The sequence below is a fragment of the Athene cunicularia genome (genome assembly GCF_003259725.1).
Source record: "Athene cunicularia isolate RWA chromosome 15 unlocalized genomic scaffold, athCun1 chr15_part1, whole genome shotgun sequence".
In the NCBI taxonomy this organism is placed as follows: Eukaryota; Metazoa; Chordata; class Aves; order Strigiformes; family Strigidae; genus Athene; species Athene cunicularia.
In genome coordinates, this window is record NW_020799121.1 from 7,849,406 (window position 1) to 7,858,619 (window position 9,214).

Consider the following 9,214-nt stretch of genomic DNA (forward strand, 5'->3'; position numbering starts at 1 on the left):
TCTTGGGTTTGGGCCGGCGCGCAAGCGGGACAAGGCGCCCGCCGCCATCTTTGTTGCTGGCGGATCGAGCGCCTCGTAGCGAGCTGTGCGTGCCGGCCGGCTGAGCTCCTTTACTCGGTCACACACAGTGAAAAATAATTGTAGTTTAACTCTTCGATGTTGAAGAGTTACTAGATTGCCAGCAGCAGCTAAATAAAAAACATACTTGCTGTTCAAGGGACACGCTTCCGGAAGAAAGTTCACGAGATCCGAGGCAGGATCAGTACCTGTTGATGGGGGTTGGTGTCCAGAGGAGGCAGCGCCGGTTTTAATCTGGAGGCTCTTACAAACCAAAACCTGCAGTGACTGGGGATGAGAGCAAGCAGCAGAGCTTTCTGCACCTTAAGAATCATTACTTCATTCTTTTTTGCCCCACCAACCACCTCATTTCAGTGTCCTCGGCTACAGTAGTTGGAAATTAAGTTAAAAATAACGCAAAGCAGCATGATCTCATCAGTTTCCCAATGGCACCTGTCTGCTGTGACCCTGGTCCAGCGGGCCGACAGAGCCTGTGCTCCTGGCCTCAAGACACTAACCCAGCCTCTATGGGGCCATCATGCTTATCCTTGTTTCCCCCAGGTCCCTGCTTCATCTTCCCCCTTTCACCATTCCACTGGGAACCACCTCAGCTAAAATGACAGAAACCAAATCACCCTCTTGCTTGCTTCTGTCTTGCTCCTGCCTTAGGCTGCTCTGAAGTCCTGCGGAGCGGCACCATCTCTCCCCATCCCGTGCTCCGTGCTGCCTTCACCCGCGGCCTCACAGACAGGTTACCTCAGGCAGCTGCCCCTCCGCCCGCCTGCTCTGCTGGGCCTGGCAGGTTTCCAGCCGGTAGCTGCCTTTCCTCTGCCTGATGCATCCAAATATTTGGAGCTTCTTCCTCACAGTCTCCTGAAAGACTTCTTATGGATCAGTCTTACTTCCCTTGATCTGACCACTGAAGGACTCCACAAACTAACACAAATCAGATAACTTAACCAGGTCCCTTGAAGGCCAGTACCTGAAATTTGGTGGTCCCTTCCCCCCTTGTATAAAACATTATCACTACTACCCACTTGTTGATCTGCTTGTTTCTCTGCGTTGGTTTTGGTTTTTTTTTTCCGGGGACATTTGTACCACTTTACCATAATCTTTTTAGGCCAGTTAGCACCCTGTGAAAAGTGACTTCTTAGGCAAACGAATTATAGTCCTTTTGCACAATATCAGTTATCAACCTGTGAATTCCTTTATCACATTCATTTGAAGGACTCGAACAGTTTTATGTTCATCAAAACAGAGAAGGAAGAAGCTTAGCTATCCTGATCTCCCTGATGGTTTGCTGGTCAGCTTCTTAAATTAGTCATATAACAGGTACAGAGGCAGTGAACCTCTTTCTTTTTCCCTTCACTCAAATGGTTTTGAAGTTTGGATTTAATCAGAAGGCATGAAAACAAACAAAACACTGAAAACAAAGTAATTTGCAATTCTTTGCTTTGATACTCCTACTTGGTTCATAGGCTTGTGCTCTTAGATTTTACTTTTAACTTAACCTTTCCTGGAAACCCTGTAGATCCCCTTGGCCACATGAATCTCGCAGCAATACCAGCCTATGCAAGAGAGCTGCATGGGACTGCCAATATAAGCAAAATTATTCAAATACAAAGGTGTTTTGGATATGTAGTTTTAACTGATACCTAATGCACAGTATTACTTCACAGTTCTCAATCGAATGGGCACAGTTGATGAGCAAATGACACATGTAGGTCAAAATTGATGCGTGTACTTAAGAGCTTTGCATTATTGACCTTAGTCTATAACTCTTCCCGTAGTAATAATACTACTACCATAAAACGGTTCTTTGAGGCCTGACTCTTCGCATTCATCCAAAAGGATTTGTCTGTAAAATACCCTGCTTAGTTTTAACTTTGTCCTCACTGATGACTAGGGCCTTTTATACATTTGAAGAGAGGCACATCAGTGGAAGTTACTAATCACTCAAGAGTATTGTCATGGTGCTTCATTTTTATTACTGCTCACAGTGACTAGTAATTGTTATCTCTGAGTGGCAGAGGAAAATACCAGCACGTGGGAGATGCAACTAAAAGCCCAACAACCAAATCTTTTGTGTAAACTGTAGCATTAGCTGAGGGAGGAAGTTGTTTTGTTATACTGTGGCATTGAGAAAACATTATTTCCAAATATTCCTGCCAAGAGATCCCTCTGCAATCACACCAAGGAATTACTGCACCTCAGTGATAGCACAGTGCAAGCAAACGATTGGTTCAGCTCTTGCAGCTCTCCCATAGTATCCATGTAAAAAGACAGCAAGTGAAACATACAGCTAGCTTAACGAGTCCTGTGTGGATAGGAGACTCAATTAAAATTAAATTATACAACAAATTAGGTTTTAAATGCTGTGCTGCTTAGCCAGCCAGACAAATAATAATTAGAGATGTACTGATCTGCTTCTATGTGCAGTTGAACACCAGACTGCTGTAACTGCTTTCAATGTACACTGACGACACTTGCCTCCCAGCTCAGGGTAGTTCTACATTCCAAGTAAGCCCTCCCTCAACAGGCCTTTTTAGTACTTGTCACCCTCCTGAGCTGTGCAGAATGGACAAGATCTTTTTCTACAGTCTGTCTTTCCCATCTGTTTCATCAATTAATGTTTCTTTAGCACTATACCTCCCCCTCTTCTTTCTTTCTAGAATCCAGGTCATTCTGGATGGTATTAGTTTTCAGACTCTGAATTGTCTAGATATCCATATATTAGATTCAGGAGAAAAAGAAGCTTCAAATATTAATACTTTTTTTTTTTTTTTCCCTACCAATAGCAGTACACATACCAGCAGTTTCAAAAAACTCCACGATGCATAAATGGATACAAGCCAGAAAGTGCCACCTCTGATACTGGTTCTAGCAAAAGAAATTTAGGAGTTCTTGATAAAAAAAACCCAACAACATAGAAATGTGTCTAATTGAAAGGGATCTGAAAGCAGCTACTCAAATCCTGCTGTAAAATTTCATATGTGTATGTACTGCGTTAATGTCTGGAGCTATCACCCTGTGATAGATAACAATCAGAGAGACTGATGCTGTTTCATTTTCTCTGCAATTTTTTTCACCTCTGGTGAAAGTAATATTAAATTCTTAACATCAAATCTGGCAAATGCAACATGGAAAACATGTTTCATGATTAAAATATTAATTATGTGTTCTGCATGGAAAATAAAGTATTTAACAATCATCCTAAGCCAGCAAGAGTAATGTTATCATACAGCCATCTTCAGTTGTGGTTTCCTACTGCTGGCTGCTTGTCTGTGAGTTAGGAAAAACAACTTTGTAGTGCAAAAGAAAACATACCAAGGGCAGGCTTTCAGTCAGGCATTTTTCCAAATACTGATAGCCCAAGTCCTGCAGATAATCCATGTTCCTGCCATGGTGTAAATGAGAACGCACTATTAACATGAAGGGTTTTCTGAGTCAGGCAGCCAGCCCCAGATCTCTTCCTTATTATGTGGTAGTGAAAGGAAACCAGCCAGAGATGTCATATGAGAAGGGAACAGGAAAAGAACCATTTATGTCCTTTTTCTTATGCTGTTTATCCAGACATCCATTACTGACCACTGCTAGTGTTTGGGAAACTTCTAATCTAGGGGGAAATAGTGTGGCAGTTCCTGCTTTGTGACTCTCTCTCCTTATTAGTCCACTGCAAAGCTTTGAATTACTCATGAATTACAAGGTTGAGCAGCAATGAGTTTATGTTAAAAGGAAGGACTCCCTGGGAAATTCAGAGGACCTTCCGGGAAAACAAACAAAACCAACTCACCAAAGTCATGCACGCAGGAGCTAATGAAACAATGCCGTTCCCAGGAAGAAGTTCCTTTCAGCAGGGACCACGATTGAGCTTTGTTGCTAGGGCAGAAAGGGAAATGATGAGACTGCTCTGTGCCCAGATGACAAACATAGATCAAAAATAATGCAATTATTGTTCACACTTCACAGGCTAGCTTCACTTTATGCAGCACTGATAGAAAACGTTCCCAGTGGTCTTTGAAACCACTTTGCAAATACAGCCAGGTATTTCCCGAAGAAAGGTAACAAATTATAATAACCAAAAAACTTTGTTGACATTTCTTTTTAGAAATCACTAACAACCACTTATTTTGTTACATTCAAATAGAATTTTAAAGCTGTGTAAATACACATTTTGGCATTTTGACATTTACATCCTCCTTTTCTTGCACTCTGGAGGGGCAAAGCAGTTTTAGTTTTTGCCTTTGGTATTTTTTAGTTTCCGAGCATCCAACTATGTAGCTAGCTTGCAAGACCAACACATGATAATTTCTGTCTAACAAAAAAAGACATTCCACTTGATTAGCAAAATGGAAGTGTTTCTAATAGCCTTAGGTTTTCTAAGACATGGGTTTGTTTTTTGTTTTAAATCTAGGCACAACCCTACAGTGAGCTCTTCCCCCAGTTTACCTACCATGAGCTCACCCTAGCCATGAGAGTAAGGATGTATACCGATTCTTGCATATCTTGGACCAGGTTCGAATGGACCTCTTTAATGGTTCTTCTTGTCCTTTATAGGTGACATTTCAAGTTTTCTTTTTGATCATTTAATTCATGATGTTAGAGACATTCTCCAGCACTTTCCCAGAGTCTTAGATTGACATGTTTAGTCTGAGGAAGAAAAAAAATTGCATGTATTATCTCAGGTTGAAAATCTGCCTACAGAAAAAGACTATATGAATATTTCTGCAAATACTCCACAGATAATTGGGAAAATTTACAGTCTAGTTAAGGCATCGATTGCATCAAAGGGTATTTTTAAAATATTTCCTTCTTTTAAGTGTTTTCAAACATATTTCCTCCAGGGGGTGCCAAATTAACACCACTAGAAAGTAAAAAATGTGTAAATTATCCATATCAGGGACATAAGAACTCTCCATACTGTACATTTCACTGTACCTTGTGAGTGATGTGCCTCTCAGGCCTGAGCCAAAGGCACCAAGCATTTAGAGTGAAATTTCTCAGGTGTTCACTGTGAGTCTCTCTTGAAAGTCAGAAGCAGCGCTGACCAGTCTTACAATTAATGTCATGCATGTTGTCTGCAGAGTTCAGATAGGACACATGCCTCAGAAAAAAGCTTTAAGAGTGGCTGAGTAGAGAAATACATCCATCTCAGCCTTTGAAAGGAAGAGACCTTGGGGAGGGAAGAAGTTACAAATGCAGTGACAGCTGTATGTAGCTTCAACCAGCTTATGGTTGAGGGCAGAAACCTGGACGTGAGAACTAAAATAACACAGAAAAGCTGAAGAAGAAGTGGTGAGAAGTGTCATCAGGTTTTCTACAGGGAATGTCAGCCCCACGTAGGATGTCGGTAAATGTCATTACAGCAGAGGAGAAGTTTCACTGGCTCAGAAAATAGAGATCTATCACTTAAAACAGAAACCTTGATTTGAACAAACAACCACTTTATTCTTAGGGAAGTCTATTTACTACATGAGAAAAAAAAATCGATCTAATCCCTGTTTCCAGAAAACAAAGCAAGAGAAAAAGAAAATTATTGAGACGTAATATATCAATGTATATACCTTTTCCATGTTTCACTGCTCACATTTTTCATTTATCTACACAGCAGTTAAAATAATCACACAGTCCAGCTATTCTGGATTCTTCACCCACTGCATTAGAAATATTACTGAAAGAGTGCCTGGTTATCTTCTACTTGACAGTAAAATCTCTTCTGGGTAATTATTTAAGTAGAAAACTTCTATAAGACTCCAACAGTAAAAGACAAAATTCCTAATATATATATATATATATACACTTAGTTTTTCCTCTCATTTCAAAATGCAAGTTTACTTTTCTTACTTAGAGATTAGCAACAAAAGCCAACACTAGCATTGAAAACCAACATAATTAATTGGTAACATCATATAAGCATGAACATTGTCAGAATGCAAAACCTATATATTGTATTCATCCATTATTAGGGCTATCTCAGATCCAGGGCTGTCAGTTAACACCATACTGAGATACAGAAGAGATACTCATTGTTCCAAAAAAAATCACCTCACTAAATTCTCAGTAGTCACTCGTAAGCAACTTTGCATCAGCTGAAAATACGATCATTTGTCTAGACCAGGCAAAACTTCTAATTGTTATGGAAGCTCAATGAATTCCCGAGCCAAAACCTTGAAAGCTGGGAGTGATCTCTGTGACTATGTATGGAGCTGTAGCAATGGGCTCCACAGGGAAGGCTTTCCTAATCTTCCACTTGGAGAGTAGGCAGTGGAAGTTTTCAGTCTTTTGGGGGAAGGAGAGCACACCTTGGTGGAGTTCAGGAGGAAGCAGCTCACCCATCCAGGTACTTTGCCTCGCAGATCCCCTCCCAGTTGAACATCTTTGTAATGGGTTGTATGTTTGCTATACAACCACCCCAGGAAATACTGTTCCTGGTACAAGAAGGACAAATCCCTTTTCAAGCTGGATATGGAAAAAGGGAATGTAGAGGCAGACAATGTAACTGGAGGAAATGGGAACAACGGGCTGAGTACCATTCCTCCTCCCAAGCTGTTGAAGTAGGTCTTTGAATCACAGTCTGATAGAGCAGCAGGCTAAGCAACACACAGTCAAGATGTTTAATGAGATTTATTTTTATTTTACATATTGTACAGTGTAATGATTTGTAAATTGACTGGTGTAGGCACTGAACCAGAGACAAGTAGATAAGAATTAGATACCTGCAGTACATACCTGGCAGTCTAGTCATTGTTTTTGTAAATGATAGCATGCCCTAAATTGCATCATCTTCACACTAGACACTGGGATTAATGGAACATTTAATCTTGTTCCTTGCTTTCTCTCAATGTCATATTCTAAAGACACGTTGTTATTTTTATTTTGCATTACCTTTGGAGATATAGGTTTGCAAACTGACCTGGTTTACACTGAATTGCCTCCTGAGAAGGCGAAGAGTGTCTTCTACATCCTGTACAAAACCAAAAGGTCCCATAACATCTTGTCTGGCTTATTATTGGCAGGGAGTCAGATCCATCAACCCTGGGGGATGGGGCTGCATTTTTTATTTTTTATTTGATTTATTAAAAATCCCTGCTGTGGGTATTAAGAGGAAATCGGCCACAATTCAGGATCGGTAGTTCTGACGGACAGTGATATTAAAGCCCTAGGAGGCCAAAAAGAAAATTGAAAATCTGGAAGTATCGGCTGATGGGCACTATACTTTCATTATAAAGAACACCAAGCTCCATAAACCTCTTGGCAGGAGGGATAAGAGTAGAATCAAAACAATGACCTTGAGATCAGTTTCAGGCTAGGGAACAGTAGGTTTACAACAGATGCCAAGTAAAGGAGAGGAAGAGGAAATACAAGTCAGATATCATCTTCAACTTGGACCTCATTCTGGGCCCTCCTGGTCAAAAAATTTCCACATTTATAGTTTCTTCCTCTGTAACAAAACACATACATGATCTTTTCTCTTCTTCCATGCAGCTGGAACTTGTAACTAGGTTCTCTTTACTTTGCATCTTCACTGCTGTATTATACTCTCCTCTGTTTTTGTCATTTGATGTCTTGCCCCATTCTTTTTCCTAGCTAGTGCCCTGCTTCAACCATATGACTTTCTGTTTACATCCCTCCTTTGATTCCCCATTCTCTATTGTGGCAAGGAAAAAGCTATTTGATTCATTTCCAAGACCTGTTTTGACCTATGTCCATCCAGCCTTTCATCTTAAATCCACTTTTAGGACTCAGAGCTGCTCTCTGATTAGTCACATTACCAGTCTCTATCACCTCTTTGTTACACGTTCCAACAACTACTGTATGATTTTTCTCCCCAGTCTGCCATTTCTCTGTTACAAGAATGTTCTGTAAGAGCTACAGACATACATTAATCATCATCCTTCAAAGCTTTTTATTTCCTGTGATACCTACAAAAGTATCTGTCACCAAGTGGCTGGATGGCATGCCAAGACCATAGGCTAATACACTATCTTATAGTTTGCTTATACTGTTCCATCTGCCTATGCCTGATACCCACTTGTTATCTCCTATCGCATGCTTGGCTTGGGTGATCTTTGGCATATTGACCCTCTTGCTGTCTCACACATGTGCTGAACCTCACGTAGTAGAGACTTGGTCAATACTTTCAGCATGCAGGGACTATAGCAGTGCAAATAATTAACACCGGTCTTTCCTCACTTCTAAGCTGATGGATATTGTTCACCAACAGCAAAGTGATGAGTGGGGGAAGATGTGGTACTCTGCTGTTGTATAGTACCCTGTTGTGGTAAGGATGGTGTTGCTTACTAATAGCAGTCTCTCAGCCAGGAGAGAGGTGGGTTCTTTAGTCTCAGTTCTCATGGTATAGTGCATAAAGCAATGTGAGGAGAAAGCTTATTTATGCATGGACTTAATCCCACATTTCCTCCTAAATCTGATCTTAATCTAAAGAAATCATACTGTAGACTCTTATTTGGGCTAGGCTTAGAGAAACCAAAAAGCATATATCATCTCATAGCTAAGTCTCTGAAGGCAGCTGGTTGTGATTTATGGGGTATTGGAACACCCACAGCTCAGCATCCAAAGCCATTGAGACAGCAGGACAACATGGGTGTTGGTACACCATTACCATATATTTTTTCATATGTGAAAACTGGTTGCTTAAACACTCTGCATTAAGGTTTGACAGACTGTAAAGTACTGGAAGTCACAATAGCCCCAAAACATTGGCCTTGATGTTACTAATTTTATGGCATTCTCATCTTTTACAGCAGTGTATACATGGAGGAGTAACAGTTCAAGAGCTCACCTAAATCACTGGTTTCCAGTTTACAGTCTGCAGACCCTGGCAAGCCCATGGAAAACTTCTCAAGAGTCTGAGAAAAGTGATTGAGAAAAAGCAAATTCATACATGCCAGACATCCACATATGTAAAATTCCTAAAGGAGTCTGCACTACTGCTGGAAAATTTTTTAGGGTTCCACAAATCAAAAAAGGTTGAAAAACCACTGACCTAAATCTTCTCCTGCAACAACAAATGACTGAGAATTGCAGCAGTATGAGAACTTGGCACTAAAAAATATCATGACAGCTAAGCAGCCCAAAATCTCTGAAGCTTCTCACAGATGTAAATGGAAGCAAGTAGGACAGACACATGTCTGTT